The sequence below is a fragment of the Pelobates fuscus genome, chromosome 5 (assembly GCF_036172605.1).
Source record: "Pelobates fuscus isolate aPelFus1 chromosome 5, aPelFus1.pri, whole genome shotgun sequence".
Taxonomy (NCBI): domain Eukaryota; kingdom Metazoa; phylum Chordata; class Amphibia; order Anura; family Pelobatidae; genus Pelobates; species Pelobates fuscus.
The window spans coordinates 131,812,618-131,822,882 of record NC_086321.1 but is presented as its reverse complement, the minus strand read 5'-3'; the positions used below and the strand labels follow the sequence as shown (position 1 = coordinate 131,822,882).

The window sequence follows — 10,265 nt, the reverse complement described above, 5'->3', positions numbered from 1 at the left end:
TGTAAATCTCACATTTGATGATGGACCACAGGTTCTCAATGGGGTTCAGATCAGGTGAACAAGGAGGCCATGTCATTAGATTTTCTTCTGTTATACCCTTTCTTGCCAGCCACGCTGTGGAGTACTTGGACGCGTGTGATGGAGCATTGTCCTGCATGAAAATCATGTTTTTCTTGAAGGATGCAGACTTCTTCCTGTACCACTGCTTGAAGAAGGTGTCTTCCAGAAACTGGCAGTAGGACTGGGAGTTGAGCTTGACTCCATCCTCAACCCGAAAAGGCCCCACAAGCTCATCTTTGATGATACCAGCCCAAACCAGTACTCCACCTCCACCTTGCTGGCGTCTGAGTCGGACTGGAGCTCTCTGCCCTTTACCAATCCAGCCACGGGCCCATCCATCTGGCCCATCACGACTCACTCTCATTTCATCTATCCATAAAACCTTAGAAAAATCAGTCTTGAGATATTTCTTGGCCCAGTTCAACCCAAAATCTAGTCTGTAAAGAAAAAAGGAATTGGGATACACTTCTCAGCAATGGTGCTGCTGTTATATAGAATCACAAGCAAAGGCACTGATCAGAGGCCACCATTGCTGCACTAAGTCACAAGTTAATTTAAGTGACCTTAGTACTGAAGAATGTATACAAACATATAGTGAATATATCCATAATTCCTTCAGCCTCAGCACAAATCAATCTCTAGAAAATTAGTTTACAAGGTCACAGTAGTGGCTGATCTATGAGAGGAAACTATGTTGAGCTAGTCTGTTACATGTTAATGTCTACAGACCTGATTTACTGCATAGGTTTATCACAGGCAGTTAGATATTGTTTGCTCGGGGAATTCTATGAATTGTCCAGATAATATCACAGTAGCCATGGTGGTGAGTATATAGGGCATGACCTTACCAACAGCAGTAGCAGAGTTATGATACAGTTAGTCTTCTTTACCATTCTAGAGTGAGCTTGTTTGACCAACTTGTAGTATGCCCTTTTGCCTATTAAGAGATTGTGTGCAGTATCTGGTACCTCACCTATTAAATAAAAATATTTAGCATACCTCTTATGACTCATACTCATGTTATATGTTATATACTCCCAAACAAATCACAACAATTGGAAATGCATTACAATGAGTTTCATATTGCACAGAATGGAAAGCAAGGTGTAACACCTATAGTTATGAAGTGTTTTGTCAGACTCACTCAATATCTTGATATACCATTTCAAATAACTAATTTGTTAGGACAAATATGTTGGAGCTCTTGTTATGTGTGTAGTGAGGCCCGTTTTGTTTAAATGCATAAAGCACTAAATTTAGTTGTTGGGGAGCAGAGCCCCTTTTTTTTACAGAGAAAGTGATAACTTCAGTATGTAATTTGGCTGTAATTTGGCTGCTGTAACGGTAAATCCTTTCCTGCACTTAGTCGGACATGGGAATTGCTCAGCCTTGCTAACTATGGATCTAGCCCAATACAGCTAGACTGAAATATAATCCCTCTAGAACAGGGGTTCCCAACCCAGTCCTCAAGTACCCCCTACCAGTCCAGGATTTAGGGATTACCCTGTTATGTCTAAAGTGTTTTTTTTTCTTCTTTTTCTATAAACACAACTGGGTAATCCCTAAATCCTGGACTTTTAGGGGGTACTTGAGGACTGGGTTGGAAACCACTGCTCTAGTAGATTAGTAGAAATTGTGTTTTATGCTAGGCCACTTCATGTGAGAAGGTGGCAAAAGTACCACTACCTTTGACGTAAGGAAAATATAATTTAAATGGTCCCACTGGAGGTTACAAGAGATAACAATAACTAACCTCACAGTAGGTTGTTTGTGGTGCACAGAGGAAGATCCCAAGCATTATAGTCACTGTAGCTTATTTTAGTGGCCTCAATGGATGCAGTCATAAACCATTTTTAGTCAGTTTGACATAATCTAGAGCTTTCATTGTCACCCAAAGACCATCTCCAGCTTGTGACATCATATCAAAAGGCATCATCTTTACTAGCTGCCAATTTGGTTAAATGATTACTCCAAGCACCATGACCACTTCAGTGATTTGAAGTGGTCACGGTCCCTGGAGTCTGTATGCGTAGTGTTTCGCTGTGAAATGCCACACGCACAGAGCTTAACCCTTCTGCTGCCAAATGTGTAATCCCATGCATTCTTGGGCGTATATTTTGTGTGACAGTTGTTATCCTTGATCATTGCAAAAGTATAAATCTCTTTCCGTAGTAGATGGAAACAGAAGGGTAAACCAAACTGGTTTAATGGAAGTGAATGTGTAGAGCAGCCTTACTGAATCTTTATGACGCTAACTTTGTCTATTTTGACAGTAGTAAACTAGCGCCCATGAAGAGAGGGTCTTTCATTTTCCTCTCCCACAAATTTAAATTGGAGGAAACTGTAATATATTTTAAAGCTGGGTAAGATGCTTTAATGAGCGTCACTGAATAGAGTGCTGTTAATTCTAATGTTTGCATCTTTTTCCTGCTGACCTGTGAGTTAAATCCCACATGCGATTTTTGGGAAAATAGGTGAATGGGTGAAATAGGTGAACATACTCAAATTGTCCATTGTGGCCGAAAAGACACAAATCCTATGTCAGTGCTCTAGATCCCTGTTTAGTGGATAATCCCATATAACTGTTTTTGGTAGAACTGGTGGCACAGTTTCACCTCTTCTTATGTAATTGTTGGCTGCACGCACATAATATTCTTATGTTCCCTTTATATCGGCTGTGACCTGCGCACGGTCATTGCAGGAATACACCAACCTGAATGAAGCAAATACAGTAAAGTTCTAATTAGTGTTTTTATTTTTTGGTTGCGTCTTATTTCCCAGGAATTTATAGAAGGGTTCCCTTAAGTCCCACTGTGAGCCCAGAGTTTGAAGAACAACATTTCACATGGTATTACCTAAGCTGGCTTTGGGAGATGACAGAAATGAGAAGGACTGCCAAAACAAGCCATTCTCCATATTAGATGCAGGTGTAATAACATTTATAACAGGTTAAAGAATCTACAGAATATACATAAGGCATTTTTGGGGGGGAATTCAAAACAAGACGGTTATGTGTCCAGGCTGCCAATAAATACTGATTTAAGCTAGTGCTGATTTGGGGATCTTGCTCACCTTGAGTCGTTCTCATAACTCAAACTCAAATGGTCTTGTAGGATAAAAATATTTCTGGGTATAATATTTGTCTGGCAGCTGTAATAAAATAGCATAGGGTTTAAGCATGATTTTACTGTAAAATGAAGAAAAAAAAACAACACTCTTCGCGAAATTACCCATTATTGTCTAAATTGCTAAAAAAGGAGCCTGTGCGTAACATGGACTGAAAAGGTTGTCCTTAGGGTACCAGTAGAGGGGAAAAAAGGGAGAGGAAAGATCACATCTTTTTATCACTTATAAAGCGAGTGATCACATTTCCACATGCTCGAATAACTAACTTTCATCTTCACATAGTTTGTGTGATCAGTCATCACCATGAATTTATACCACTATTGATAGAATTTGAGGTCCTGGAGGATGCAGAATGATAAGATCAAGAGAAAGAAGAGCAGATAGGGCAGGTGACTAAATAATTCCGCAAAATGTACTTGAAGGCATGTTGTAAGTTTGTCCACACATTTTTTTTATTTATTTTTTAGCTAATATCTGTAATCTGATTTTAAAAAATCCAACTTCTCAAAGTAGTTTTAATAAAACATAAATGTAATGAGTAAAAGATTCACGCTAACCAACCAAGCTTGCTAGTCTGCTAGTAGTTGGCTATGGAGAAGTTCATGGCTTTGGTTCGTCATCCAGTTGAGTTAGTCTACAATGGAGGATGGGCTTTGCTGGTATTTTTGAGCTAGTAAAATGTGTAGAGGCAGCAAAGTGCAATTTTACTCACGTCTCTTTAAAGTCTCGGAACAAAGCCTGCATTCCTTCTTTATAGACTTTTTGATCAAATGTTCTACCTATATCTGATTTACTATCCGTAGACGTGGTATTGTCTTCTAATAGTCATCTTGTCAAAGTTACACCAGCATGCAATTTACTAACAGGAATAACTTTACTGTAACACCAGTTAGTAAAAGGTTCTGATCTGAGCATGAGTGCTCCATATTAAACCATAGGAAATTCAATGGTATTTACTAAATTACATTGTAGTTCAAAACAACCCTTTGACTAATGTGACTTCCACACCTAGTGAGACCAGATATACAGTCACACTAGACTAGACTATTGTAGCAAATAAGGGGACTGCACTCCTGGTTCCCACACTGTATCAGTGATGGAATACTGCTCCAGAACAACGAGCATGCAACATACTACTACACTTGCAAAATATAAGAAGGTCCAGGCAGTGAGAATTTTTTTTTCTTAAGACTTTATTAGTAACTTCAAGTTATGAAGTGAAAGTTTCGGCCAACGTCACTAGAAATCTGTACAAAAAATGTTTTCTGAGTGCTTGGATCTTTTTCTATTTCACACAGGACTACGAGCACAAACACAATAACTCTTTCAGAACAGTTTTTGTTTTTGTTGGTTTATTTTTTGCAATTTGTGTTTTTGTTTCATTCAGTTTTGTCAGGATATATCATCAGCCATATTTAAATCGAGTAAAATCACATATATGGGAGTTATTCACTAAATAGTGAATTAAAACCAGATTGCATAATTTAGTAACCAATTGCCAAATATTACTAAATACATTACTAGTAAATCCTAATCGGAGTAGTCTTATGGCATTAATTTGGTGCCAGTGTTAAAAGGCCATATTAAAATGCAAATTACAATTACGTGAGCTTTACATATACAAAAGGGTATTGCAAAACAATCGATTCTGGAATGATCATCAGCTGGAATCAAGAACCATGCCATGTGACAGATATCACAGAGTCTTTATAGGTTTAGGTATAGACCAGTTCAGTGATTTGAATTGGTGCCTGATGTCTGTGTGTGCAGGTTTCACTATGAAATGCAGCATGTAGAAAGTTTAACCCTTTTGCTGCCAGAGGCGTATCTTCACATCTACCAGTGTTTATGGGGCACTATTAGCCAGCCTAGAACAATAGTCCCGGGCCGGCTAATGTAAATTCTGTGCATATGCTGGCTGAGAGCACCCAGCTGCCCAAATTCTTTAACAGTTGTTGGAAATAATGGTACAGAAAAAATTGTATTACTGACACCACTGGTTTAGGTGTTGGCTATAATTGCACAAAATGTTGATACTTGTAGCTACAATGGTATCATTATAAAGTGTATGTGATACAATTGTTGCAATAATACATTTTTCTGATACAATTGTAATGCTAATTGTAATTTTTAATGGAAGATATTAATGCTCTGTTTTGGATGCATGTTTTGTTTCAGTTAATTAATCTCTGTCCTCCTAGTTAATGCATAGTTAATGTGGCAAGCAGGTCAAAATATTGACAGTTCTTCAACAAGTACAAGCAATATTGCTTTTTAATCAGATTGATGGGTTTCCTTTGATAAGACGGCCGTGAAAAACAAATAACACGGATGTATCCTATTTTGAGGTGTTTGGAAGCATTTTGCCAGGAAATCTATTATACTTCACTGTCAAATTATGCAGGGTTTTTTTTCATTGTGACTCAGACTAGTACAAAGCTATTTTAGAACAAATAACTAGTAACTAGTAACAAAACACTAGTAAATCAGTATGTGCTAATTTACTCTGTTTTTCCGACAGTATGAAATCGATATACCTGTTTATATTTTTATTATCTCAAGTCGAGCTCATCAGTTGCATACCTAACCACATTACCTGCAGTCTAGCTCTAGACTGTAAGCTTGCTTGAGCAGGGTCCTCATCTACTTATTTGTCCTGTAACATTTCGTTATTGCCTCATTTGTTAAATTCCCCTTTTAATGCAAAGCGCTGTGGAATAAGCTGGCGCTATATAAATACCAATACTACTACTAATAATAATAATGAATGTTGTGCCAGGTTTGATTTTTGTTACCATCATTAATTTTGGGCAGATCGAGACATGTATGTCTAGGTACTGTCCAAGATTAGAGAGCCTCATAGTGCACAGTGGTGCATTAATATCCATGCACTATGGGATTCTATGCCATGATTGGCCTATTGCAATAACAGGTAGGTTATGGAATATATCAATAGGTTCATGCACTATTGGACAGGATCTAGAGAAATGCTCAGGAGAGGCCGAAACGTTGATCGTATATGTAATACTTGTGTTTGAATAAAAAGTGTGTGTCATCAGTGTGCAGTGTGTTTCCAGGATTTCAATACATAAAGCGATTGCAAGTTTTAATTACTAATAGATACATGCATACATGGATGGATGGATGGGTGCGTGCGTGGGTGGATGGGTGGGTGCGTGGGTGGATGGGTGGGTGGGTGGGTGGATGGGTGAATGGGTGGGTGGGTGGGTGGATGGATGGATGGATGGGTGGGTGCGTGAATGGATGAATGGGTGGGTGCGTGGATGGATGGGTGGGTGGATGGATGGATGGGTGGGTGCGTGGATGGATGAATGGGTGGGTGCGTGGATGGATGGGTGGGTGAGTGGATGGATGGATGAATGGGTGGGTGCATGGATGGATGGGTGGGTGCATGGATGGATGGATGAATGGGTGGGTGCGTGGATGGGTGGGTGGATGCGTGGATGAATGGGTGGGTGCGTGGATGGGTGGGTGGATGCGTGGATGGATGGATGGATGAATGGGTGGGTGGATGGATGGGTGGATGATTGCTTGGACAGTTACTATTAAGTGACTTACTTAGTATAAAAGAGTAAGTTGATTTTACTTATTGCCTCCTATTTGCATTCTTGAACTATAAATTATATTGCATAGTGCTCCATTGTTCTTTCGAAAATCTTGGGAGATTGCTCTGAACTCCTTCAGCCCCAAATATAAATAATACTAGAGAACAAACAAATATTACATGCCTTAGGGAATGGCAGTGACTCATAAAAAGTTTCTGTTTGCTTTGGTTGTCTCGCATATCAGCGGTAATCCATGTGCAAATAAATAGACGTTCAGGAACACAGATTGTTTGTTCAAAAGATCCACTGCATGAGGTTCTCAATGTTACTAATTATTAGTATGTAAGTCCCACAGTGGAAGGAGATGGCTATTTACCAAACACTTGAAGTTGGTTGTTTTAACTTTACACTGGAAGCACGATGAAAACATTGCTCTTAAGACATACAATAAATAAGCCATCCATAAAAACAACAGACCCATCCCAAATGTACATGATCTACAAAAACATTTTAATCATATAAACATCCAGCCCTTAATTAAAGGTAAAGGGATAAACAAATTAATTGGGACTCAAATTGCCTCACCCGTACCAGTTCAGCAACATCTATACAGTGATTTCCCAAGTAGAATTCACCTGAAGCTGTGTAATGCCATGCTTGTACTTCACATGTCCGTTAACTGGGGGAAGATCTTTATTTAGTGCACGAGGAACCATCAGTAGGAGGGACAAAGGGCTGGATACTCTTACTGCTTACTGAACAGCAATTCCTCTATTGAAGACTATGGAAAATTGCTCTCCAGTAAACAGAGTAAACCCTTACTCTGATAATAGAACCCAGTCCTGTACGTGCAGTCATTGGGGGTAATACTAAGGTTATACGAAAGAGTGAGAGAGTAGCAGAAGACACAAGGTTCACTTAGAGCAGAGAGATAGCATGGCTGGCATGGAGACCGCACAGGCCAGGATAATTGTATTGCTTTTAAAAGTAAGACTTTGCATTGTTTAATAAAGGTTGATATTACATTTAGCTGACCCTTCACACTGCCTGTGTTGTTTACTTTCTGGACCCATGAGCTGACTGGATCCAAGGCATGCAGACTCTTTGTCACATCAAATTTATCCAGTATATCACTTAGCCACTCAATGTATAGGAAACTATTTGGTAAAATAAGAGGGCTAAAAGTTTTATTTGGTGAGATTTGTTCGATATTGACATAAACATACCCGGGAGAACAATATTGATCTGGCGCTCTATGTGTGTGTGTGGGGGGGTCACTATAATTTTTCAAACTTTCTGAGCAGATTTTACACATAGGGTTAACTTTTGTGTTGGTACTCGGAATGCCCCTTTAAATGTGTGAGTATATAAACATCCTTTGTACATGGTGTGGAAAAGCACGACAAAGGACAAACTGTGGCACACTTGAATGTTGAAATATCATTTTAGTATTTACTTTTTTGTGTTACGAAATAATCAAACTATTATATATATTTCTTCTAAATACTAACCTCAGATATCATTGCAACCCTTCTAAATACATTTAACTCGAGTGCATTTCAGAGCAGCATTTTATATATTTTCCAAACACCTTAAAACTCTCTGGCGAGTATTGTTAATAAAATCTGTAACAATCTGTGTTACATTATCCTGCAAATTATTTTGCAATACTATTGCTATAGGCAGACTTGATCCCAGCATGGAGCACATGTTTTAAATTTACCTTTCAAGGCCAACAAAACCGCAGTATGCAAGTTTACCTTAACAGAGTTTTAGCCTAGAAATTCAGCCACTGAATTAGTTAGGCCTCAGCATTGACTAGGCTTGTTTACTTCTAACGAGCATTTGAAGTTCTAAACGAGATGTTTATGTCAATGCCACCACAATACAGCAAACATAACACAAAAAGGGATAAAACGTTGTATGACTATGTCATATGTCTACTAAGAATACCAAATATGTGGATGGAGAAAATCTAGAAAAAAGTAACCGGCTTATTCACTATAGTGCTCCTCTAAAGTGTATTTTAAAAAGTAGGTTAAAATTCAGAACCAAATCATGTATGCTTTCAGTTTAGTTACTCTGGCCTTAAATTAAAAATTTACTATGAATTGACATTGGATCTTCACTTAACCCTGTTAATGCCCTGATACGGATCAACTAAAAGGCTTCTTATATAGAAGAAAGATATTTTCCACAGAAAATGGCATAACTAAACAGCCCATGTACATGCTGGGAGACAGTGATTTTGTTTGGAGAAGGAAAATACTATTTTATTTATTTTTTCTTATTGTGTTCAGTATCACCAAGCACTAACCCATATTTTAACACAAACACCTACTTTTGCTGAATAAAATATATAAATATAAATAATACATATATTTAATGTATTGTAATAAGGAAAAAACACACTCTTCCATGTCACGTACTAATCTTTAGCCAAAATTGAGAGAGGGTAAGGGAAGTGATACTGTTCCACAATTCCCCATCACCAGTCATGGCTTCTAGCAAGTTTTTACACTCCTTCCTAGCTTTGGAGAGTTTGAACAACCCAGCCATGAAGACTGCTGACAACACAACTGCCTCTAATACAGCTTCCATCACCTTCAACACAATTATGGATATTCAGCCTTAGGATAATTAAATTAGGAGCATCTGTTACATCTGATTTAACATCAAGGAAGCAATTAATTTTTTCACATCCTTTTCATGCTGCAACAACTTGTGCTGACTTTTCCATGGGCACTGCAGCTCCTTCTACCACTGCTAGTTCAAGCGTTATACCTTCTTGGTGTGCGTTATACCTTCTGGGTCTTGCCCTGAACTACACTCAGCGACTACACCAAGACTCTCCCAACAGCTATGAACCGTCCAAGTTACTATGCTCTCGTAACTCTTATTTTATCTTATATATACTTTTCCTTTTTCCTACACAAGTCACCCCTCACAGTGTCAGCTGTTTTATTTTTCTAACTTTCGATATGGAATGGGGAGCAATTCACTAATTTTATGGTTCCCTGGTTGAAAAAACATCTTGATGGACAGCAGTTTATGTGTAAATCTTGCTCTCCTGTAACCGGCTAACCCAGTACTGAGAAACAACTGGGCATCTATTAGTCTCCGAGGTTTTTGCTTTTTTTTTTTATTGTGTTCTATACTTGCTGGACTAGCATTAGACAGAATGTTTTATACAATGTTAAGTTTCCTGCAACATGCGCTTAAGATTATTTCGTAAGAAGTAACTCACAGGGCACGATGGCAAATGCCTCACTACTCAAAACAATTGTTATGACAGCTATGTTAAATACCTCTGATGGAACCAGGTTCCTAACACATGCAAAGTGTTGCACTTCATCGCATAGTAGACCTGGCAGGACATGGGTAGCCACTTCACTATTTACACTGTTCACTATAAATGGGTAAACCTGGTGCAGTGTGGACAACTTAGTAGACAGGCAATTCATACTAAGGCATGGAGGTCGCTATGACTTCCAATATGGTATGAGACCACTT

General features: G+C 38.6%; 1 long non-coding RNA gene across 1 annotated transcript; it reads right to left on the bottom strand.

Moving 5' to 3' along the window:
- Positions 1-2,469: 2,469 nt before the first annotated feature.
- LOC134612618 (uncharacterized) lies at positions 2,470-7,459 on the bottom strand. Its single transcript, XR_010090945.1, has 3 exons — positions 7,388-7,459; positions 3,133-3,210; positions 2,470-2,773 (listed from the first exon to the last, which is right to left on the bottom strand). It is a non-coding gene; the product is annotated as an uncharacterized LOC134612618 (long non-coding RNA).
- Positions 7,460-10,265: the final 2,806 nt, after the last annotated feature.